We start from the raw sequence: 26,053 nt of genomic DNA on the forward strand, positions 1-26,053 counted from the left end.
AATAATAAAATTAGAAAAATTTTCTTACATCCAACAAAATCTTGGTGCATTACAGCTCGTTGACAAGGGCCACCAACCGGCAAAAGGTAAACAGGCAATCTGAATTTGATTAGTCAATATTTCTTCCTGCTTCTTGCGGTTAGAAACACATTAGTTTCCGGTTATTTTTCTAACCCTACGAGCCTTTGCTGCCACAATTCCAGCAGCCTTAAATAGCTTTATTATTCCTCTGCAAAACCAAACCATCAGTAGAAATCGTAATGTACAAAATATGGCGTAATGTTCTAAAAAGAGATGAACATTTACCGGCAAACAACGATGAAGGTTTTTTAATGTAAAAGGAGCAAAAATCATCCCAAGTCGGAAGCTTGTGGTCGCCGCAATGTTCTAGCGCCCTTTTTTATTGGGCACGACAGGGAGGCGACAGATGCCATAGCAACCGTAAAAATTCCAATTGGCGCAGAAACATGGCGACTTGCACAAACGGTCGTATGGGCAGACCTGCGTTCCAGAAAGTCTGTATGAATGCCAGCAATGTTTTAGAGATTTATTTGTTGATGCCGAGCGCCTTATATGTGCTACAAAAAACTACGTTAGCTTTGTGCAATGCTCTCTCCTTTAAACAGAAAATCCCCAGCTGAAAAGCAGGTCACTTGTAAAGGGCTCTATGAAGGACCCTCAAATATTGGAAGCATCTAGATTTCAGAGGTTCCGTTCAATATTGCGTGGGAGAAAAATCGGACAACAGCTTTTGCTATAAAGGAGCACGGAGTGCTGATAGCCATTTTATTCAGCCTCTTCGTGGTTTGCTGCTTAACATAAAAATGTAGAAAAAGGTACTACATAATAAATGCGCTCGGGAAAAAAATTTAACTCGCCTCTGCAACTGCACCTACACATGAGGGCTCATTTACTTAGTCGCTTCATACACTAAAACGTTAGCGACACCCCATGAGTCTAGAAACATCTCTTGTTGGTAGCAACTACGTAGCCTAATATCTGAAATTGATTTAGAGTAAAAATTGTGCGGATTAAGAAATCTTCCTGAAGGCGCCATTTACGGCCCGCGCTAATGGTAGTATCTCCATGTCCTATTCGCAGCCGGCATTACTGTTCTGTACGCTTCGTTTTCTTCTTAACGTTCTCATCCTCTGTTTCTGCGCCGTTTTTCCCTCCTAAATAAGATGTATCAAAATGCCAACGCCTCTGCCATAAGTCAAAATAGTCTCACAGCGTTCTCAACCTTTGTATCTGAGCGGTTTTTCCCTCCTAAATAAGATATATCGAAATGCCAACGTCTCAGCAATGATTCAAGTCTCCGACTTAGCTCAAAGTTAAACGAGCTTTTCTTCTTCTCGACTCAAAGCTGGCGTGGCTGTGCTAAAGGAATACTTTTTCGTAATGTGCAGGTACCAACTGTATTTCACAGCAATTACTTTAACGAGATGTCTGAAAGGAACCTTGATGCATCCTAATTACAAACGCTGAACTTAAGCGCAGGATACGTTCGTTCTGACAGTGAAGGTAGAATAGCGCTATCCATTCATGCTGCAGGATTGTGGCGCGTCGCATACCACAAGCAATTTTGTCTGAAGCTGTCCAGCTTTCGGCCAGCTTACCTAAGGCACTACGCAGCGTGTGTACTTGCTGCGCATCTTTGTGAGACATCTTATCTTAATTTGTTTTGGTCAACGTCCACCGACGAAGCCATTAAATAGGATCGCGAGTCCTGCCGTTAGAAAGCTAATTTGGAGGAACAAGTCTGGTTTATAAAAGAGAGTAACTTGCTATGTGCTGGCAAAGCCGGAGCTCGGCACTGTTCTAATCAGGGAAGGACGGTAAATTTTTCTGCGATACATCCATAACAATAGCGGCGCTGCTGTTCACAGAAAATGCACTGCTCTCATCAGTACAAATTTTTTTCCAATTTTCGGCTGTTTCTGTTCCTTCATTAAGTTATTGCTGGCGACCTGATGACCGCTATGACAACTGGTAGGATAGAATGCTGCAGTGAATGACGCCAGTACCTCAATTTTGTCAGCTTGTGCATCTGCAACCGAACATACCAAAAAACTGCGCGTTTTTCATGGCGTGGTGCACGTATTCCTTGATAATTGCGAGTCTGTAGGTCAAGCGTACTGCAGAACAATAGGCGGACATTTAGGTGGACTTAGGCAGCTTAGGGATGTAGTGTATAAATTTTAAAAAAACCGTCACCTACCTTCCTGATTCCAGCTTCGATACAATCGTCGCAACAGATCATGTATGATGAACGAAATATATAGGATTGTGCGTACCTTCCTCAAAGGTTTTATCAGCAGAGGTCATAATCTCGAATTTTCCTCAAATCTAGCTTGTACTACCTAATCATAAAAACAGTTCTGGAAAACGCTGCATACTTCTCGTCTCGATTTCAGCGCACATGCATCGCCCGGAATACGAATCTAACACGCTTGCTGGATCCCTTATAAGCAAGGCAAAACTGTGCATGAACCCTTGTAGCTAATTAATGACAATATCTGACTATGGTAACAAGGCTATACCAACTCTCCTTTCACGCCATCAGAAGTTATGGCCGGCTCTTTAATCCTATAAACTATACCACGGTTCATTATGCTTTCGCAATGCAGCTTGCGGCCTGGTTACCGCAGTTTTATCACCAAATTAAATGTGGTTTTTCCGCCCACCAATTTCTTTCTTTATTCAACTCTCCTCCCTCCTTCCTGAGACGGGACAGCTTATCTGCAGAGGTGGCATGGGCTGTTAACACCTAAACGTTTGGAGAAGCTTGAATCATATTTGAATGATACCAGCGTTTCTTCTTTAATGTTTTTCGTTTAAACTGTTTGGCTACATCCTAGTCTGTTGTATTAAGTCTTTGAACTTGAGTAGACACCCTAATTTCTTTACTAATTTTGTACCAGTGAAACAATTGTGTTGTGTTTAATGGCACATAAGCAGCTAAGGCCATCATGCGCCAAGCACAAGCTATAGAAATGTTTTCTACAGAATTTTATAAAAATGAAGTTACCGGTGGTGTAGAGGGCCTAAAATGTCATTTTCACTAACCAGGGATGCCAAAAAAAAAGATATTTAAAAAAATGGCCATTAGTAAAAGCTGTAAAGAATGTCGGGTAAACTCTGCAACCATCCCTGGCTGCGCAAGGTGTCGAGGCTCTCAACAAACCGAATAAAGACCTCATCCTTCTTCTCAGGACGAGAGAGCGGCTGAGGTGTGGTTGAAAACATCTGCTTGTTGTAAAAAAACTGACCATATTTTATTATATCTACCATTTGTTTAAAACACCTACTATAATTAAAAGCTTAAAAATCTGTGAAATGCCAAGTGCATATTCACCTAAGAGCAAACTTGGATGGAATGGTATTAGGGAATATAAAAAACTGTAAAAATCTCATTCTTCAGTTTTTGTAGTTTTGTGCGTGAAAATAAAACATGGTTCATTGTAAGCTCATCTTCGCATAATCCACATTGTACCGTGTATTGTTTTGTTAGTAGGAAATTATGAGTGAAGTGCGTGTGCCCTATACGAAGACCACCGATAATCACTTCTTTGAAACGTTCTTTGCGGGTGCAGGGACTTTAAAATCGACTTTACTAAGTGCAATTTGTTATTTGCTTCTTTTTTCCATATGGACTGCTATCTTTGTCTTGTGTTACGATGAAATAAGCTAAAGCAATCTTCAGACATTATATTTGCTTTTCTTATTTGCTTGTCAGGAACATGAGCAGTGCAGAAATCTGCTCTCGCATTGCCTTTTATCTGCTCTCGCATTGCCTTTTAGCAGAGTTTTACGTTTTGTTGTTGAGCTGTGGCCATTACTATGATATATATGAGGACACCAAGTAACGGAGTGATTGAATTTCTAGAGTGCGAACAAGTAAGAAACTTATTCTGTGTAAATAATGCTGTTAGTGAGCTTCTCGTTTACTATTTGTTGAGTGGCTGCACAGCCGGTGTAACATTCCGCAGTGAAGATTAATGCGCTTTGGGAAGCCTTACTATTTCATTCCAGTTCCCTTGTACCACAGCGCCTCCAACGTAAACGTCTCTTTTTGAGCTTTCTATACACAAAGGTGGGAAAGTACTGTAATTTCCCTCAAGTGCAAGAAATTCTTGTATTATATGCTGCTCTGGAGTTTGTTTTTTGCGGAACTTCGGAAGAGTGAAATCGGAGATTGCAGGATAAAGGCACTATGGAGGTAATGGATCTCGTCTTGGAGTAATGCCAGGTAATATACCTAGTATGCCGAGGTTTTCGCACATCTCTTCCAAACGCAAGAGTAGTGGCCTAGTTGTCTGCGGTTTGTGGTTAAATAGTGTTCTTGATGGGCACTTTGCGACTATTTCGCGGCAGATGTGTTGAGGGGGTGAATGAATTTTTCAAATGTATAAACACGTGAACAGTTTTCTTCTGTCTGTAAGTGATGTTTCTTTAGTTTCTAAATAAAGACAATTGACGGGTGACATCCTGTATGCACCAGTAGAAAGACGCAAACCAAAATTATGTACAGGCTCCAGTCGTTTCAGGTATGATGCTCTCGCTGACCCATATACTAAGGATTCATAGTCCAGAGAACAGCGCACTGCAGAGCCGTAAATTTGTAAAAGACATGTCCTATCAGAACCACAGTGTTTTCCGGAGAGTACTTTAAGTATATTAAGGAATCGGGAGGCTTTATTTTTAAGTGCGTTTACGTGAGGCTGGAAAGTGAGTAGAACGTGTTGTCGGGCTATAGTTGGTTGAATACTTCAGACATGGTAGTTGCGCGAAACACACAATTACCATGTATTCAGGAAAGTGAGTTTTCTGTCAAATGTTATGCCTGGAAATTTACGTTCATTTTTTATGGGTAACTCTATTTCATTAAGATATAGGATGGGATCTGCCTGTACACATCGTTTGAGTGAGAAAAAAATGGCCACTGTTTTCTTCGGAGAAAACCGGAAACCATTTCTGTCTGCCTATGTTATTGTTAACTGTATTTGTCTTTCACATGTTGATATGTAAGAGGATGTGCAATATATCTGGAGGTCGAACGCATATAATGGAGTACATAACTGAACTTCTGATTATTTTACTTGGAGAGTTGATTTTTACAATAAAGAGCGTGGTGCTTAAAATACACCCCTGAGGTACCCTCTTCTCCCGGATGAAATTTTTCGAAAGGGTTGAACCAAGGTGTACATGGAAGGAACAGTTAGATAAAAAGTCTTTTAGACAGTTTAACATCCTGCCGCGGAGGCTAAGCTCAGGTAAGTCCTGAAGAATGACGAACCTCAACGCAGTATCATGTGTACTCTTCAAATAAAAAAAGACAGGAAGACAGTGCTGCTTGGGAAAAAAAAGCTTCTCGAACAGTGTTCTTGAGAGGAACCAGGTGATCTGTAGTGGAGAATCGCTTTTTAAAACCACACTGATGGCTGTCAAGAAGTTCACCGGATAGAAGGACAAAAGTTAACTTTATATTAAGGACATTTTCAAAGAATTTGGTGAGGCAGCTGGTCAGGGCTATGGGTCTATAACTGCTAGGATAGGTTGGTGGTTTCCTAGGTTTATGAAATGGTGTTTACCCGATACCCAAACACTGTTAAACAATCTTAAAAGTGCCTCTACGGAAGGGCTGGTAGTAGTAGTAGTAGAAGACGTTTATTCGGCCAAAATTTACAGGCCGAGCATATCGACCGCCTGGGCGACCAGAAGTCGCTGTTCTTCCTCCCCTTCAGCGCCAAGCCTATCGAGCCAGGTGGTGATGGATAAAGAAGGTGGGGGGTAGGAACCCGACTGCTGAGCAGCCGGGCAATAGAAGAGGTAATGGGCAAGGTCCGCATAGATACAGGGGCAGTTGGGACAGGAAGGGTCCAATCGATAGCGATAGAGAAAGAGGCGAGACGGGGTGATGATTGCATTCATTTGAACTTGCCGAAGAAGGCGAGCCTCCGGCACTGTGAGTGATGGATGAGGGGGAGGGTAAAGGCGTTTGTCGAGGCGGAGCTCGAGGTAGACCTCTTTTATGGTGCGGCGAAGGGTGAGTCTCCCACCGTCCTCCGAGGGCTTGGGCCAGGGGATCAACAGTGCCCGGAAAAGTGTGTCACGGGCGAGCTGATGAGCCAGCTCATTGCCGTCAATCCCTGACTGCCCAGGGACCCAGCGGAGGAAAACGATGGAAGGCTGCAAAGCGGAGACCGCTCGTTCGACCTCCTGTTGAAGAGAAGGGGTTAGGGTGCGTTTCTGTATGTGGTGTATAGCGGTTTGTGAGTCTGAATAGACTGTGTACTCTTGAAGAGAGGGAAGGAGGGCAAATGACTGGAGGGCATGCGCAATGGCGAGGACCTCGAGGGACAATGCATCCGGAGGGCGTACAAACGGTCCGCTAGTGTGAGTTTCAGGAGCGGGGAGGTGGGGGTGGTACAGGGCGTAGCCGCAGGAACCTCGAGGAGCCACGAAGGAGGCATCCGTGTAAGCTACACCCTGGGTATCAAAGAGAGGGGAATGGTGCTGTGCGGCCGCATGACGACGGCCGGCGTGCAGAACGGGGGACATGTTGGACGGAAGAGGGAGGATCCGAAGATTTGGAGCCGGGGTGGGAATAGGAGAGGTAAACGGGGCGCAGGGAATGGGCGAGATACCCGCTTGAGTCAGTAACCACTGACCCTGACGGGTAAGAGAAAGCCGGGCAATCTGCGAGTCATGATGGAGAGAGAGCAGAGAACGGAGAGGATGAAAGAGGCCTGTTGCAAAGATCTTTGCAGTAGAGGTAGTGATAGGGAGGTTGAGAGCCGCCTTGTAGAGGCCCACAAGGGCAGTCTCAAGAGCGTTAAGTTGAGTCTGATTGAAGGAAACGTAGGGTGCAAAGTACAAGACCTTGTTGAGGGCCAGCGCGTGGGCAACTCGGCACGCATGAGCCTCGTGGAGACCTTAGCGCCGAGTGACCACACGCCGCAGGAGGTGAGTTACGGAGTGGCAGGTGGTGACAGCACGGTGGAGGGCTTGCACGTTCTTGGCTGCATGCAAAGGAAAGCCAAGAACTTTGCACTGCGTGACGACAGGAATGGGAGAGCCAGAAAGGTGCAGAGAGACGAATTGGTTGTGTGAGCGCTGAAATGAGGAATGGTTGAGGAGAAGGAGCTCGGATTTTTCAGGAGCAGGAGAGAGGCCAGCAGTGGTGAGAAAGGAGTCGATGAGATCTAGGCCACGTTACAGGGTGTCCTGTACGTGACCGGGAGAGCCAGACGAACACCAGAGAGTGATGTCATCGGCGTAAAATATATGATGCAGGTCGGGAATTTCAGCTAGCTGGGAGGCGAGAGGGGCCATAGCAATATTGAAAAGGGTAGGAGAGAGAACAGCACCTTGAGGAGTGCCTCGGGTGAGGTTGTGGGGGTCGGACAGAAAGGTGTCGACTCGAAAGCGAGCGACACGTTTAGAGAGGAATGAGCGGATATAACAATACATGCGGGAGCCACAGTCTAGGGAGGAGAGTTGGGAAAGGATGTGGTCGTGGCAAACACCGTTGAAGGCCTTGCGAACATCGACGGTCACAAGTGCGTGAATTTGAGTGGGGGTAGGTGACAGAAACGTGTGCTGGAGAAGAGGGCTGGTAAATCTTGTCCAGCATTTCATAGTGTATTTGATCTGGTCCTGGAGCAGTATTTTTCCCGGCAGAGAGTAGTCTATTTATTTCCTGGAGGGTAATTAATCTATTGTATTGTTGCTTAGTACCTCCACTTGGTGGGAGTCGTTGCTTTTCGGCTATATTTTTCTGCTTTAGAAATGACTAGGTATAATGTGACAAACTAGAAACTGCAGCTAAGTGCTACCCTAATATATCTGCCTGTTACCTTAGACTCGTTTCTCCACTAGGTGTTTTCAAAAGTGTAACTGTGAACAGTAAGAAACTATCAATTAATTTTCTTGCCTGCTCGCGCATTGTTTTTCGATGTGAATTGACTGTTTATGGATGAGACATAAGCCTGCCGTCATACTTACTCGGCAGTACGACCAACGTACCGAGCTTTATCTCATGCCGTTTTAAAATTTACGAGGTTCTCTTGTGGGGGGTATCTGCGAAAAATACCCCAGGGTTTATTTTGACGATTTTTTGCATCCGTACAATCTTGTGTCCGCCACACTTTGTAATTTTGCTGCACCATTCCAGAATACTTAGGGTTAGGTAAATTTGCGGCAGCTAATATACAATTTGTGAACTTTTCATTCATTTCATTGATATCAAGATTTTATAAAACTATTTCTTATAATGTGACTTATGCTCTTAAAAGTTGCCAGTCGGCTAAAGGAAGCTTTCAATGTCGCGGTTGGGTTGGGATGAATTGTGGTGCAGATAATAAATTTATTATTATGGGGAGGTGATCGCTGCTATATAGATTGTCAATTTCAACCCATTTAAAATCGGTAAAAAAGATGGAGAGGTGAAAGAGAAATCTAAACAGCTCATTTTACCTGTGGATGGGGAGCAGCGTATGATTGTATCGGAATTCAACGGACAAATGTTATTGTTCAATATAAAATACGCTGTAATATGAGCTCGGCTGTCCGTTTTTTCACTCCCTCAGATGGATCAATGTGCGTTAAAATCGCCAACTACTAGATACGGCTCCCGTAGCTGCTCTAAAAGATCTTCTAATACATGTATTGTTGCTGTTCAGTGAGGATCAAGATATATACAACACATTGTTAATATTTCGTGTGTGAACAGTGTGGCTGCTGCTGCTTCAAATTTAGTTTTTAGTTGAAGTTCACGAGCTTGGACAGCATTTTTTACTATGATGGCAACGCCACCTGTGAGCCGGCTTGTGTTTTCTTGGTCGCGGCGAAAGACTGTTTCCTGAGTACCTTTGTTTGTTGGGGTCCTAAGTTTGTTTCTTGAACACATAAGGCCACAGGTGAGAAAGTGGCTAAGATGTCTTTGATCCCATTTAAGTTGTTAATTAACACCCTACAATTCCAGTGTATTAGGAATGCCATTTTGATTTCTTTGGGATTATATTGAACAACTAGGTCTCTATTTATCTAGGGCCAGTTATTGGGATTTTTCTCTTTTTTCGTTCCAGAGAGCTCCGCCGCCGCTGCTGTGGAGGAGAGCTTGGTGTTGCGTCCGTCGCCTCACTGGAGGCTTTGGGGCACCGTGCAGAACCCACTGTTGTGATGGATGAGTGGACGCCTCTCCCGACTGGGGGAATCCTTGCGTGCGGCCGACCCAGAGGCCGGCGGACCTTTTTTGACGTTGGCAGGACAGAATTCGCTCCGTCTGCCCGGGGCCTCGCTGCCTCGCTGCCCGGGGCTCCGTCTGCCTCGCTGTGCCGACCTCTCACAGCTCGCTGCTTGACCAGAAAAAAGGCTGTGCGTGTGGATGTGGCTCGACAGCTGTCACTTCTTCACGGCGTTCAGGGACCTCCCTTCAATCTGGCTCCGACCCTCCAGACTGTGATTCGCGAGAAGCGCTACGACCTGTTTCTCCGCCGGCTCCTGTTTCTGCGGCGCCGCTCACATACGCCCAAGCCGTTGGAAGGCCAAGGGCTAACGCGTTTGTACCATTTTATCCTCCAACGCCGACGCCCGCCTTTCCAAACCGGCCGCCCCCTGCTCTTGTTAACAATTGGCGCACCCGTGACAACCTTCCGATTTGTTATGCATGTAGTCTCCCTTTTCCCGTTGTGCGTCTTTGTTGTCGCTGTGGGCTAGCACCCATGGGTGACCTTCGAACCTACGTCTACGAGGAACCACAGCCCCCTCTACATCTGTCGTCTGCCGAACACTCGATGCATCCCGTCGCCTCCCGTATGCTCGCCGCCATTCGCCATCCTCGCAGTGGCGCTCAGTTTAGCCACTGCGCCGTTATTCCGCTACTCCCCGGGAAAACTAGTTGCCGCAGTTCCCGAGGCAAGAACTGCGTATTCGGTGGAACATTTAAGGCCTCATTTGTCCCCTGCGAATGTGTTCGACGTTTCTATGGGGAGCCTCACCGCCTTGGCCCTTGTCGATAATGAAACTGCTGTTTGTGTGATGAATGTAAAACTGGGCCGCAAAATTCGCGAAGTGACGACGCCGCTATCCGGATTTTCGCTTCATACAGCTATTGCGCCGCATATCTCGCCTTTGGCCGCCTGCACAGCCAGGGTCGCCATTCACGGTTATTTATATACTCTCCTGTTCGTCGCTCTATTATCGTGCTCGCATGACGTTATACTCGGTTGGGACCTTACCAACATCAAGCGCTCATCGACTGCGCTCATGCCGCGCTCGAACTTCTCCCCTGCGGCGCTGCTTTGCCTGACACATCTTCGGGGAGTAAACGTCGAGATTCCTTCGTGCTCATCTGTCTCCATCCGCCCCGTCGCGGTGGCTGAGTTGTTGCGGCACTCGGCTGCTGACCCGAAACACGCGGGTTCGATCCCGACTGCGGCGGCCGAATTTCGATGAAGGCGAAATTCTAGAGGCCCATGTACTGTGCGATGTCAGTGAACGTTAAAGAAGACCAGGTGGTCGAAATCTCCGGAGCCCTTCACTAAGGCATCCCTGATAGCGTGAGTTGCTTTGGGACGTTAAACCCAATAAACCAAACCAAACCATCGGTGCCCATCCCTGTCTCCTTCCTCACTGCACCTGATAGCGCCGTCGTCATTCACGTCACGGTATTCCTCTGCTATTCGCTGTGCTCCGTGTTGAAGACGGCTGCCGCCTGATCCCGATCTCCAACCCTTTTCTGAGCTCCTACATATTCTCCGTGGCGAATACCTTGGCCATATTCAGCTCGTCGACTGTGCTCGAACCCGATTGTTGCGCCGACTCATGTTCCCTTCCTACTCATTCTCTTACCTTCCTCGCACCTACCGCTTCGGCCACGGACGATGTCTTTCGTGATTCCGTCGACGAAAGTCTTTCCACACTGCAGCGAGCCCGACTTTTTTTATTTAATGGACAAATTACGGTGTTTTTTTGAGGTCGCTCAAAGCTGACTGGATCGCACGTCTACCGTGACACACGAGACCGACACCAGAGCCCATTTCATGTTTCGTCACCGCCCGTACCGCGTTTCAGCAGCAGAATGGCAGATTATAAACCCTCAGGAGGACGACATGGGTCAGCGAGGCGTAATTCAACCATACAGTAGTGCTGACATTCTATTGACGACAAAAGGTGGCACAATATGTTTTTTTTTCGATTATCGGCGCCATAACAAGATTACCCACAAAGATGTTTACTCGCTGCCGCGAATCGATGAGCCCCTTGACTCCCTCCAGGGCGCTGAATTCTTTTCATCTTTTGATTTGCGATCGGGCTATTGGCAGGTCTCTGTGTTGGAGGGTGGCCGTCAGAAGCTTTGCGAAGAGTGACAGAAGGGCGCTGAAATTTTATTGTACAGAATAGGTAGTGTGAAGGGCCGATATTAAGTCAAGCAAGTGATAAATGTTCGTAATAAGATGTGAAGTGTATTGTGTTTGCACAGGTGCCTAGTAAACTTCCTACGCTATACAAAAACGCCAGGAATGGAAAAACACGCACCTCTCCGACGCAAGAGTAATTTGCGTGTTTGGGTGGTCGCTCGGGACAGTCTGGTCCGCTAGCTGTAGCACTGAAAGTGGGGAAAAGAGAAAGAACTTTTATAATCCGACTTAGTTTTTCATCTCTAATTGAGTCTTGAAGACGCCACTAGCTCAACTATATCGGGCACGCAGCGGCGCTTAACACTTCATCTGGCTGCCTTTAGGGATTATTGAAACGAGCGAAAACATTTCTGATGTAACTAGTCGTGAGGAGCAGACAGGTCAGGGGATACTGAGAGTGTAAAACCGTTCGACCTCTAAATGGGGTGCCACTTTGCAGCACCACGTTATAGGCGGTAGCTGTGTGCACTCGTCTCTGTCGTGACAATAATAGCTTCTTACGCGGGGACCGTTGAGATAGAACATGAAGTTGAGCGTGGCGGAAGCTTGGAGTTTCTTTTTTTTTTTGAGGGGTTGGGGGATGGGCTCGGTCGTGTAGGGAAGACGAGGCTTGTGGGAGCCTTGAGGAGCACAAATCAACTTTACAGTGCATCATCAAATGACTTCAATCGAGGCATGTTTGCATGTGGAGGAAATGTTAACTGCAAGCCATAGTTTCCTGAAATTATTCTGAGGTTCGAATTGACGGTTGGACACTACTACCGACTTGCCGGCTGGTGTATCTTACATGGAGGCGTAAGCATGGATGACGGCATGATCCTGTATTCGACCTTTAATGGTGTTCATTAGCAATACAGCACAGTTATATAAAGGTGTCGCAGAGTCAAAACGAAATACTGTGCTCTTTGAGCGTAAACAACGCCTGTGAGTGGGCAACTGTTGAACCTTTATGACGTAGATGACGACGGTAGCCCGCAGAAAAGGTCTATTATAGTGGACGTAGTTTTGGGACGAATGGCTTCGGCCGTAGCAGGATTAGGAGGGAATCCTTGCCAGCAGCATGCTTGGGAACAGTCAAGTAGGACAAAGGTATAACTGCTGACCATGCCTATATCACTGTGGATGTGGTTAAATTCGTAATACCCGCATGAGGAAACTTCTCAGAGTGGTATCAGGACGGGTCCAGTGGCGAGCATTGTTCGCTTCTCGAGAAGTAAGCAGGACAGGGGATACGCAGCTGGGCTGGTTTTCGAGAGTGAGAAATTGGGTTTATGGTTTTGAATACTACACTTCAAAACTCAGCATTCGTGCTGAGAAATACGACGGTAACCTCCTTCACCCTGTTGTTACATGCAGCTCTGCTACTCTCATATCGCTTGTCTAATTCCCTGGGCAAATATTCATTAAAGCCAGAAAATATATACCTGAGAAAAACATCAAAACCCGAAGATCGAGCAACTGGCTCACCATTACTTCAGGACGGTCATTTTGACGAGTTTTGGAGCAGGTAACAACGCTTAAGACAGTGGCGTCACGCACGGCTTTGCATTCCTCAACAGACATTTCCTAGACTATGACGGCTATGACTGCTCAGCGTGTTAGAGTGCCTGCTCCTGTGTAGGCAGCTCCCTATGTTGTCAAAAAACACTCACTTTTGCACAAACACCTCAGTTTACAAATCCCATACCTGAAGGAGAGAACTTCCATCCGTTACAACCAGATATTTCAGCCTCCCTATCAATATATGTCTGCGTTTCTTTGCGAGAGAAATCGATCCAGAAGCTACAGCAGAGATATCTCCCTTTTATCTTCGTTCACTTTCAGTCTCAAGCAGCTTGACGTGCATAAACGCCAGCGTACAGCCGGCCAAATCTTTAACTGGCGTGCGTGACGGCCGCGTTTTCCGTGCTCCTGCACCTTATGACGGCGCAAACTTGGTAAGATAACAAATGTAAGCGCAGGCTCACTAAACCCCTGCTTAGTATTGAGCTTTCCTCAAGTTTGCTTCGTTGCAAAGCGCAGGAGCGCAGAAAAAGCTGCCATCGCGCACGACAGCTAAACATTTGGCCGGCTGTACATTCTTTGCCGAATTTGTGAAGCAACCTGTTCTACAGAAGCACTGCGCTAGCGTGTTCCAGTGATGCTTCTCGGTCATTTCACGAGCTTTCTTCACCTGGAGCTTAAATATGAGTTGCTGACTGTAGTTTTCTCAGCAGAATTTCCGTGGCTATAAAATGACTCGTGTAGAACAACACTGACATCAAGATAGTCGAAAACTGCCTTCTTTTATGAAAAGAACTCTGCTAGAATGCATGCTTCATTTTCTCAGCTGAAACAGTTCAACTAAAGCCAATATTCCACTTTTCGCTGTCTGAGAAGCTAGTGTGCTCAATAGTAAAGCACTATCTCGACATGTCGTGCCTGAAACCGACGGCACATCGTGCTTCTTAGACGAAAGGTGTTTCTTAATTCCGGCGCCGAAAATACCGGAATGTGGGTCCGCATGTCAGCGTCTCTGGTTAGACAGCCTAAAAGAAGCTGCTGTGAATGCACAGCTAGGCTCAAAAATCTCTATACTTCACCATCTACCAGTCTCTGTGTAAAAAGTTGGCGGTAGATAGAGTTAACATATATAGCTTACACGTTTTTTTTATTTAAGTTTGAGGTTAGCTTGCGACAGCTGTTCGGACTAATGAAATATGCACTTTTAACTAAATGCTTTCTGAGACTGCACTTTCCTTTAAGGTGTGGTTGAGCTGTCCACCGAAATGTGGAGACGTGAAGTGGTAGGGCAGCTTTCGAAAGGGGTTAGGACCGATCAGAGAGAGAAAAAAACTTTATTTGCCGCCGATGTCGGAATTAGGGCAGATGGGCCCTGCATGGCCCCCAGGAAGAGGCGATACCCTGAGCCCTTGAAATGAGTGAAAGATGAGTACTCCAGCTTTCCGCAAAGGGAGCTGGAAGGAGTGGCCATGAGGGCGGGTTATTTTCGCATCCCCAGTGGACGTGCGCCTGAGTGGCTTGTTCTACTTGGTTTCAATGTGGGTATTGGGGTCATAATCCGCGTTGGTAATTAGTAATAGCCTGGAGTGCCTAATAATTGATTGTGTCTGCAAGCTGCGGAGGAGGGTGGCTTGCGGTCGGTCGAGTTCATGGTGGGGAGGCGGAAAACGGCGTCTCGTCTCTTTGTGAAAATTGGTGCAGTCGTCAAAAGTTTGGGGGCTTCTTCGAGGGCGCCTCGATCCGTAGGGCTGCCACCCTGGTCGTTAATCTTCGGTCAAGTCGGTCAGCCACTTCGTTTCTAGATTTGCCGGTATGGGCTGGTACTCAAATTAGGTTAATTTTGCTGTCCGGGGTGCCGCCACGCAGTATGCGTGTGGCGGTAATGCAGATGCAGCCTGCAGAGTAATTTAAGTTGGTCGTTTTTAGTCCCTGAGGGCTGTGCGCCTACGGCGGTCAGCGATAGACAGCGCTATCCCTGTCTCTTCCGCAGCGATGGGGAAGGAGCGCGCACGATGGCGGTGGAGGTAAGGGTAGATTGTGGCGTGGTTGCATAGAACACGCAGGTTGTTGAACCATCCACTATATTGCGCGTTCGTCGGCACGATAGAAATCATCCACTGCTCGGGCTTTGCGCTGACGGCGCGCGTCGTGCCGGTCAGGCAGCATGTTTCGGGTAGCGGTTTCACTGATAGGCCGCTCTGTACGCCTGTCGGGAGGGGTGCTGTGGGATGGGGATCGCTTATTTGGTTGACCTTTAGCCGGTCAATGATGAGACGCCAATGCTTAGTTCTGAAGCGGCGGTGAATTTCGCTGTCTTGTGTCCTTCTATAAGTTTCGTAAGGGTGTTGTGAATGCCCAGTTGGAGGAGGTGTTTGCTGGCGTATTGTGGCAACCCTAGGGCAGCTTTGTACACCGAGCGGATGACGCTGCTTACTGCCTAGTCATCTTTTCTTCGAAGGTGATAGTGAGGGCAGGTGTACACTATCCTGGTGCTGAGAAACGCCTGTGTTAGCCGGTAGAGGTCGTCCTCTGCCGGCTCTGCGCACCTCCACACGTCTACTGCGTGTGGAGGTGTGGTGAATAAGGCCAATTAATTAGTGAGCGTTGGTGCGGAGGCGTTGCATTGCTTCTGAGTTGTGCATTCTCCTGTCCCAGCATGCCGAGGATGCAAATTCTTTGGACGCAAGGTATAGGGTGTGTCTATGGGGAGCGTGATAAGCTAACGTGCTTCATGGGTGGATGACGAGCAGTTCCCATAATGCTGGGTAGTATGTGAGGCCATTCGCCTACACGAAGGTGAGGACGGTATCAATGTATCTCTAGAGAGAGCTCTGAAACTCCTCGTCGAAGGCACAGTTGGTCCAAAGGGTGATATTGTTGGCGTATAGGGGGAGTTTTACTTGAGGTATGGCATTAAAAAGGGGGGAAGACGCCTCATTGCGACTTTAAACAGTAAAGGGGAGAGGACAGCGCCTTGTCGGTTCCTCTGGTGCCCAGGGTGATGATATCACTTCTGAGTTCTCCAATATGGAGCTCTATGGTGCGGTTGTGCACGCAGTCGGCGATGTAATTGTAGGCACGAGTGCCTACATTCATGTAAGCGAGATTTCTCAAACTGGAGGTGTACGATATGTTGTCAAACGCCTTACTAACGTCGAGGCCGAGAACATTCCGTGTGGCTCAGGCAAGGCCTGGGTCGAGTATGTCATGTTGTATTTGCCATATGATGTCTTAAGTGCAGACTTAAGCGGCAGACTCATGAGCAGACTTATATGCCCTAAAATGTTTTCCAGACGTCTGTCAAAATAATATAAAGGAAAGAATAGCACCGCCTGACAGCAAAGGTTTAGCAAACACGCAACATAGCCCAATATAGACAACACAACAATTGGTATGGTTGCCCGGACACCAGGGAATGCAAGAGAACGACACTGCGCACAGAGCCACCCGAGTGTCTCTCCCCTGGAGTTCTGCTGAATACTCAAGCTCTGTCGGGACACCTCTACTGAATCGGCTTGCGGCTTATGCGCACATCAGGGCATATCTGCTCCCCAATTGGCAGTCGTTCCTAGAGCCGCCAAGGGCCTGGATGAGGAGCGACACCTTAGAAGGCTGCAAACGGGGTTTTTTCTAAGCCCTGCGATTTTAAAACACAGAGACGCGGTGCTGAACGTATTGTGACACGTCGACAGACACCATATCTTAAGGCGTGGACCTGCAAAAAAAATCCAGGAATAAAAAGAACAAATCAGCCATTGAGAGAGGGCTGCGAGGCAACCTGTCCGACTGCTTCGACCTGAAGTCCCAGAGAGCTCAGGCTCAAAGAGCGTGAGCAGCGGCTACCGCCAATGGCGTCCCGGACTAAGGCCTACCCCCCCGGTAATGAAGCGGTGAAAACCTCCACTCTCCCCTAAAACCAACCCCAGTGCACTCAATAAAGTTTTTACAACCACCACCTTGGACATTTATATGGGTTCGGAAAAGGCTCCTACAGTACAACTGACTTAATTGCCGCCCATCTAAAAACGAAAAAAAAAACACGTTTAAAAAACTAGCACCTACGCGCTTGTTACATGAAGAATCACAGTCAAGAAGGGTGTCCAGTGGCCGCACTTGGGCCACAGCACAAAACGGCGGAACACTAATACGCACAGCACAAAGTACCGCAAAACACACACGAAGCAGAAAACCCCGGAACACGCATACGCACACAATTCATTCGAGTTGAGTTTCTAATAAATTCATTGTCCGTAGCACGTGGCGCCTTCGTCAAAACACGTTTTCTTGATCTGAAATATGCTTGCTTTTATTGAAGGAAGGACGTGTGTGAGACGGATAGCAATGTGAGTTCGATAGGCCGGTCTAGTTATCCGGCAAGAGCTCTATCGCATGGGAAGAGGAATACTGGTCTTCGAGCCTAGAATACGGCTAGGCTCTGTAGGTATTGTGGGTGAAGTTACCCCTAACTTTACTCAGAAATGGTGGGTTCGACTACTTAATAAGGTCATGTGCATATCTGGCCAAAGGGCGCAAAGAGAGATGGAGGAAGAAAGGAGGGAATATGGCAGGCTCCACCCTATGCATTTGCCCCCTTGGTTCCTGGCGTGCCTTGGGTTGCCGCGTCAACGCCACCCAGTGATTACACGCGAGAGTCTCAGGACAGGTGAAAATAATGATATTAATTGTACCGCTGGCGAAAAGGGGGAATAGAAACGAAATTGTAGAGAGTAGAAAGTAACTAAGACTGCGAAAATATTTTTGGAAAAGAAATGCAAAAACTATTCTTAAAAATTGTGCTGTCCAGTCCCGCCACTCTTGCGGCTCATGACTAAGAAGCGGAAATGGCATGTTTTCCTTGATAAAGTTTTATTTGCTTATCAATTTCATTTTTAGGTAGACAGCTGAGGTAGTCAGCTCTTTTTAATTTATAGAAGAGGTGCGACTCTTACGCTTCTCTGTCATTATAGGTGCCGAAGTTATTCAAGCTTGGCTATTTCCAGGTTACTAAATTCCTGACGAGCAATTTCAACATATCTCGGTAATAGGACATAGAAAAGAGATTTGCATGTCCAGGATGATTACTGAACCGTATTCGGACGCGCGTCTCTGTTTGGCCGATATATTAAACCTGAGACGTTGAACACTCAAGAAGGTATACCACGCTCGAGCTGTCACAATTAAAGATTCTTTGGTTTTGGTAGAAAAGCCGGAAGCTCTGCTGAAGGCTATGGTTGATGCCGTCATCTGGAAGCAGACCTGCAACGACGCTTTTTACAGGGTGCGCAGCCCGCGCTTGAAGGAATACTAATTATGGAGGAACTTTAAATGTCACGAATGTTTCCGTTTCGTCGGAATGCGTTCCGCAGCGGCTTCGTGAAGGTGGTGTAGTAGTTCTGGTTGTGGTCCTCCCTGCCTTTCCTCTTCTACCTACTCCTTCTTGTCGCCTCTCTTCTTGTCCCGTCCTCTGGGCTAAATTATTTGAATGTTCCTTAAAAATAAATTTGCAACGTTCATTTAGCGTAAAAGTATATTTGCAGTGTTAAGCCGCAGTAAAATTTCGTTCGATTAAGAATTTGAAAGCGGTGAGTGCTACCACGAAAGTGAACGCTCGAGTGAATATCGAATGTCAACACACCTAGCATAGGTCACCGGTTCGAACCCCTACCGCGAGCTAAACACCAACATAAGTAGTGAGTTCAGCGACAAACGGCTGCCCCACAAATTTCGCACGAATGTCGGGAATAAATAATCAGACTTTGAAGCCTGCCAGACAGGGATATAGACAGGGATGCTGCCGCCTGTTATTATTTTATTCCTTTATGTAACCACCTCGGTTACCAAGGCAACAACTAGGTTACGATTTGTGTTATAACATGTGTAGTGTGCCAACTGTGACAGGTTCCGCTACCGACATGCGCCGACACTGCGCTGCGCCTGACGACGACGAAGTTATGCGCCGACACTACGCTGCGCCTGACGACGACGAAGTTGCCCCGCTCTCTTGGTGCTGGCTACGCCCGTCTACGCTGCCAGATCCTGCACGGCGGTTCGGTCTCTTCAGGACGCCTAATAAACGCACCCCTACAATTGGTGGAGGTGCGGGGTACGTCCCCTACCAACCTGGAACTCCGAAGCCGTACGCTGCCGCCTGTGTCAACCATGCCAGATGAGACTGCCCCAACACCGGCGGCCAGTTCAACCACCGTCATTTGTTCTGGCGCCATCCGGCAGCGTGACACTGCCCTCTTCAGTGGGACTGCCGACCAAGATGTTGGCGACTGGTTGTCATCGTATGAGCGAGTGAGCAGCTATAACAAGTGGGGTGACACTATCAAGCTGAGTAACGTCATCTTTTATCTCACGGACGTGGCGAACCTCTGGTTTCGAAACCATGAGGCGGACCTACCCACTTGGCCCGTATTTAAGAAGAGCTTTGCGGAAGTGTTCGGCCGCCCTGCGGTGCGCAAGCTCCGTGCCGAACAGCGCTTACGGGACCGCGCTCAACACACCGACGAGACCTTCACGAGTTACATTGAGGACATCGTTCACCTCTTCAAACGTGTCAACGCCGCCATGCCACAAGCGGACAAGATCCACCATATCCTCAAAGGCATCGCTGACGACGCATTTCAGATGCTGCTCGCGAAAAATCCCACCACCGTCAGTGAGGTTATTAAGCTTTGCCAGAGCTACGACGAGCTCCGCAAGCAGCACGCTTCTACACGGCGTGCCGGTGTCTGCGACGAAGCCCTCTCCACACTGGCCCTGGGCGGTACTACTCCTGAGGACTCCCCTCTTCTCAACCAAATCAAAGCCTTCGTTCGTGAAGAGGTCGCTCGCCAGCTGTCCCTCATATCCCATTTTCAAGACCCCGCCCGCCAAGTTCCTGACTCGACCCCGTCTTTGGCTGCTACCATTCGCCGTGTCGTGCAAGACCAAGTCGCTGATCTGCTACCGTCCAGCCCTGTGCCCGCGCCTGTGACAGCACCCCTGACGTACGCCCAAGCGGTGGCCAGGCCACGACATACGCCGGCACCCGATTCCTACCAGGCCGCCCCTTCTTTCCGTCCTCCGCCGCCGTCTGAGCCCCCGTCTCAAGCTCCGTTTTCAAGGGTTCGCCCACATCCTACCAATCCCTGGCGTACTGCGGACAACCGTCTCATCTGTTGCGCCTGTGGTCTGCCCGGCCATGTCGCGCGGCTTTGCCGCCAGCGCCTTCCGCCTTCTCGACCTGATCTGCGCTCCTACCCGTACGATGCCGAACTATCCTCGCCGAGAAGGCCAACTGGTCCCCCGTTTGTTTCCCCTGATCGCCAAATTTACACCACTCGCCGATCGCCTTCCCCTCGACGCCGTTCCCCTTCTCCGATGCTGCGACGTTCTAGCTCCGCGCTTGAGGGAAACTAACAGCCGCAGTTCCGGGGGCAAGAACTGCGCTTGTTTCGAACTCCTCAAGTCCTCCGTGTCGTCCCGCTAATGTAATCGTAGTGTTCGTGGAAGGTGCCAAGGTTCTCGCCCTCGTCGGCACGGGCGCTGCAGTATCTGTCATAAGTGAAGGTCTCTGCCGCCGACTCCGCAAAGTGACTACCCCACTTTCTGACTGTTCGCTTCTGTCACAAAATTCGGCGCATTTTAGGAACAAACAAAGAAAAACCGCCGCGCGCACGGCGTCTCGCCGGCGCGAGCCCTACGGGGGAGAGGGAAAGCCCCCGCCGAGCTAGTGCCTCTCTCTCCACCACCGCGGCGTGCGCCGAGGAAATGAGTCATCCCCGCCGAAGTTTCTCGAACATGCGAGTCGGTTCTACAGCTGACGGGGGGAAAGGGCGTAGCCTTGCGTGCACTAAGACACGTCCCCCTCGCCCGTCGGCGTCGGCGCCACTCAAGAACACGCTCGAAACTTCGAGATGCGACCCTCGACCTCTGACCAATGGGGACGCGCGGCCGGTGAGAAGAGGAAAGGGAGACAGCACTGCCAATGCCTACTCGGGCGCGAACAACAAACAGACGGGAGAGCGAGCCTATAAAGAAGAACGTTGACCGCTATCAGTCAGTCCGGACCGCCGTTTAAGCTTCATCGAAGCGCGCCCGTTCGACTCCCGGGGAAAACACCACTCGGCCAGCCGCGGACCAACGAGGCAACGTTCGCCAGTCTGCGGGACGGCATCGTCGTGGAACTCTGGTCGTCGGACTGCCGCAGTGCCCGGTGAACAAATTGTGTTTTGTTTGTTTACCTCTCTCTCTTGTGTTAGTGCACTTTACGTGCAATATTGCCTTTGTATTGTATTCTCTCTCGAGTTTTAACTTTGCACGCGTTGCATTTTTCTGTTAATCACTTTGTATGTGTTTGTACTAGTGATTGTGTAATCCTCTGTATCGTCTCAATTGCTGTATAAACTTTGTTTTGTTTTGTGAACCTTTGGCTCCGACCCATTCTCTGGCTTGCGACCAGCGAAAGCTGGGCACCGAACGCCCGAAAACCTCTTGTCACTTGGTGGCTGGTCTCCGCTGAGCTTGCCACGCTGAGTCGAGGGCAGCTCCTTCGAGTCCGAGACCGCTTCCCCCACACGCTCTAAGGGTGTCTGGGAGCTTCCCACTAAAAGTGCGCGAAGTCTGGGTGACAATATATTCTGGCGTCCGCGACAGGACGTTTGGTGTTTGTAAGCACAGAGAACGGAGAAAGAGTCTGAAGGATTTTACGAAGATGTCATAAACGAGTGTTATCAGCAGAGCGATATCGTGAGGTGCCGCGCTGAAGCGGTTAGTGAGGTTCACCGTGGAGAGGTATTCATTGCCTTGAATGTAGAGTTCGGTCTCCAAATATGAGCTTTAAGGAGCTAAAGGAGCTAGTAGAGGCCGGTCTCCAGATGGGGATGACCGGAGCCGAACTGCGTAAATGGGTGGACCAGGAAAGAGAGAGAGCTCGAGAAGAGAGAGAGAAAGAGAGACAAAGGAAACGTGAAGAAGCCGAAAGGGCTTTTGAAAAAGAAATGGCAATCCTTCAGAAGAAGCTTGCTGAAATGCGGCGTTTGAGGAACGTCAGAGATCCAGTGGAGCTTAACCCCGGAGAGGCCGGGTGGAAGACTAACGAGTCTGTTTTGTTGACAACCACGGAAGAGGTTGTAGCCAGCTCCACAGGTCAGAATGAGGTTGTGGAACAGCCTGTTCCTGCAACTGAAACCACAAAGAGTGAAGAACAGAACGAAGTGTCGCTTCCTCTAGAAATTGATTGTGTAGCTACTACCGAGGTGGTAGGCACTGAGGCGAAGGCCAATCTGACGCGTCAGTCAGAGGGGACCCTAGAGCAGCCGCCTGAGGACGAAGAAGCAGTCGAGATCTCTATGGAGGAGTCCGAGTGCTACACCTCTGAGTCCGGCAGGGAATACCACGAGAAAGAGTGGTTAAATGGCACTCAGTGTGAAAGCTCAGATGTAGTAATACCTGAGAAAAGCGCACTCAGTGAAGACCCGGAAGCCGTTCCGAGTGAACCCTCGAGCAGCGAGGGGAGCTTTCCCGTAGAGGAAGGCGAGGAAATTTCTGCCTATGAGGAAGACGAGGAAATTCTTCCCTCGGAGGAAGGAGACAGTGCAGTACAAGGAATGGAGCACCACTGCACTGAAACTAACGAGCTCAGGAAAGTATCAGAGAAAGCTAAGGAAGCAACACTGAGCGAAAGTGAGGAGAATGAGTCATCAGGGGCTAATGAGCCATGCTCAGAATGCCCCTCACAAGGAAGGCTCCAAAAGAAGAAAAAGGATTTGGAAGAAGAAAGCTCAGCCCTCGAAGAACAAAAAAGAGCTGAACCAATGGCTGCATCGCGAGAGAACAACTCGGATGACGCAATCGTCAGTGAACCGGGCTCCGCCCAAAGCAGAGTTCGGAAGAAAGTAAAAAGAAAGAGAAAAGAGTCGGACACCACCAAAGCACGTGAAGCAGAAAAGCAGAAGCCCTGGAGAAAATTCAGGAAGAAAGTAAAAAGGAACAGAAGCGACTCGAGCACCGCCAATACAGGTGGAATCGAACTGCCGAAACCCTGGAGAAAATTCAGGAAGAAAATGGATCGGAAGAAAACTAAGCTGAAGACAGCCGAGCCGAATGCAAGCGAGCTGCCCGAACATCATAGCAAAGTCAGAAAGAAGCTCAGAGGAGCGAGCCCAGCCTACAGCAAGGACTCAGTGTGGAGGCGCAAACAGAAACAGAAGAGCGCACACAGAAAACAGAGCAAACACCTGAAGTGCAGCCGTCGTAAGCGAACTGGCGTTAAATTTTCTCGCAACAGACGCGCTGGCCAGAGGAAAAGAAGAAGGGCTCGAAGACTGGCCGCAGAACCAGACAGGAGTACGAGTTGGAAGCTGAGCCAAAACCGCGTTCGCAAGAGAAGCCTCAGCATGAGGTGGTGGTGGTGGTGGTGAAAACATTTATTACGAATGAGCAGGAGGTATGTTTAGATCAGCCCGTAAGGGACCGATCCTTACAAACACTAGGTGTAGGTCCCTAGTATGGGACCCTAGTGGCGGTTGCCGCCGCCCGGGCGCGCCCGACTAAGGCTTGTTGGGCCTGTAAGTCGTGGCAGCCGAGCAGGGTCGCCTCCCAGTCCTCCCGGGTTGGGTTGGGGATGGGGGGAATAGCGGGGTTGGAGGGGCAGGCCCACACCATGTGATAAGTGTCAGAAGACACTGAACTACAGTGTGGGCAGCTGCCGCTAAAGGAGGGGTCAAAATGTTTTAGCGCTGCCGGGCACAGCAATGTATTGGTGAGAAGGCGGAGAAGGAGCCGCTCATCCGCCTTCTTCAGGCCTTTACATGGGCTAGGGTAAAGGCGATGACAATTTTGATAATATGTTGTAATATCTTTGAATGTATAGACCGGATTAATATCGGGTTCGTGATCGGACGGGGAGGAGAAAACAGCCCGGTGAGAGAGCGCGCGGGCGGCTGCGTCTGCTGCCTCGTTTCCTGCCAACCCCTGATGAGCAGGGGCCCATATGAGGTGACGGTGTGCGGGGTCCGTATCCCGTATGCAATTTTGGTATATTCGATAGGCTAGGAAGGGAGTGCAGCCTTGTTCGACGTTCCGACAGGCCCCTCGCGAGTCGATGATTATGTATTTTGAATTGGAATGTGAGGCCGCGAGAGCAATCGCGACCTCTTCTGCTTGTGTTGCACTGCGGGCTCTGAAAGTTAGGCCGTTAACTGTGTTGCTGTTGTGAACTACCGCGGCCGTGTACCATCCCCCGTGGTGAGGGCCGGAGGCGTCCACGTAGTATACACCTGTTTTGTTGCCATAATATCGGGCTAGCGCTTCCGCTCGTGCCAGGCGCCGACCATTATGGTCTTCATGTGACATGTTTGCTGGAAGAGGCCGCACGTGGAGGGCACGTCTCCACAGTTCCGGGATGCGAAACCTGTCTTCCATTGGAGGGGTGTGTTGGATATGGAGTCGAGCAAGAAGGCGGCGACCCGACTCCGTTAGCGACAAGCGCGTGTACTGGTTTGTAAGGTGCGCCTCCCGGAGTTCCCGGAAAGTATTCACCACCCCAAGAGCCATAAGCCGGCTGTTTGAAGTAGTGATGGGGAGGTCAAGGGCACGTTTAACAATTTTGCGAAGGATGACCTCAAGGGCGTCCTCCTCTTGTTTCCGTAGGTGGAGATAAGGAGTCGAATAGAGAATTCGACTAGTTACGAAGGCGTTTGCCAGCCGCAAGGCATCGTTACTTCGTAACCCTCCGCGTTTGTTGGAAACCCGGCGGACCATGCGGCCCACCTGGTCCCCCACCTTACGGAGTTTGGCCAATGTAGTGTCTGGCCGCCTGTGTTTGTGGATGTAGAGTCCGAGTACCCGTATCTCATCACTTTCGCGTATGGGACCACTCTCAAGAGAGAGAGATATTTTAGTTGTGCACTTCTGTGAGGGGCGGAGGTGCACAAATTCCGATTTTTGAGGGGAACATTGAAGACCGCAGCGGCGGGCGTAGCGGTGTACTATCGTCGCCGCTGTTTGCAGGCTGGTTTCAATGTCTCCTGTGCTGCCCTGCGTGGCCCACAGAGTGATGTCATCGGCGTACAGGGTGTGCTGCACGCCGGCGACACCACTCAGCTGGGCCGGCAGGTGCATCATGGCCAGATTGAAGAGCAGCGGGAAAGTACCGCGCCTTGAGGGGTTCCCCGCGTGCCGAGTAGGTAAGGACCATGGTCTCTATCTTGAATTCGAATGTAGGATTGACGATCTATTAAAAATTGGCTTATGTATTGGAATGTATTGAGGCCACAGTCGGTGTGACTTAGGTTAGTGAGTATGATCTCATGTGTTACATTGTCAAATGCCCCTTTAAGATCCAAGGCGAGTACTACCCGGTCATTATGGGGGCATTCGACGGGGTCAAGGACTTCCCGATTGAGTTGCAGGAGGACATCCTGTGCGGATCTGTGTGGGCGGAATCCGAACATGGTGCTCGCAAAGACTTGTTTGTTTTCAAGATATGTAGATAACCGATCCCGCACCATCGTCTCCATTAGTTTGCCCACACATGAGGTGAGAGAGATGGGGCGGAGGTTATCTGTGTCAATTGGTTTGCCAGCTTTAGGAATAAAAGTGACCAAAGACGTTTTCCATTCGATTGGCAGGGGGGTGTCCCCGCGCCAAATCGCATTGACGTATTCCAGGAGGGACTGGTATGCCAAGTCGGGCAGGTTCGTCAAAAGCTTGACGGTGACCTTATCCCGTCCTGGCGGAAGAAGACTAGAACGCGCGACAGGAAGAAAAGTCAGAGTCGGGTGCGTAAGAGAACTAAAAGCGTGACTGAAACCTTGAGCGAAACAATCCTGTTCCGAGCCCGCTCGGTAGGCCAAACATGGAAGTTTAGGCGAAAGTGTGCCTTGTATTTGTGTGCTCCATGTTTGTAGCCTTGTGTTAATGTACTGCCGAATCGCGGTGTGTACTTATGTACATTGTGAACCCTGCATTGAGTTGTGTATGTGAAACATCATGGTGTTGATGTAGATATTTTCACATATAGTTTGTGAGCGCATGCATGTGCGCGCGAATTGAACCGCCATACTGAGGCGTGCTTTGAAGTGCAACCTGTCTATTGCACTGTGTTATGTATGTGAACGCATCAAGGTATTGAT

General features: G+C 49.0%; 1 long non-coding RNA gene across 1 annotated transcript in view; it reads right to left on the minus strand.

Annotated features, from left to right (window-relative positions):
• Positions 1–291: 291 nt before the first annotated feature.
• The window catches only part of LOC149343926 (uncharacterized), a 34,309-nt gene continuing 8,547 nt past the window's right edge, over positions 292–26,053 (minus strand). Inside the window, exons 3-4 of the long non-coding RNA XR_016283160.1 lie at positions 11,545–11,614; positions 292–501 (exon numbers count right to left, since the gene is read on the minus strand). This is a non-coding gene — a long non-coding RNA (uncharacterized LOC149343926). The remainder of the gene's footprint in view (positions 502–11,544; positions 11,615–26,053) is intronic.

The sequence above is a fragment of the Amblyomma mixtum genome, chromosome 5 (assembly GCF_055824585.1).
Source record: "Amblyomma mixtum isolate Tamu chromosome 5, ASM5582458v1, whole genome shotgun sequence".
Taxonomy (NCBI): domain Eukaryota; kingdom Metazoa; phylum Arthropoda; class Arachnida; order Ixodida; family Ixodidae; genus Amblyomma; species Amblyomma mixtum.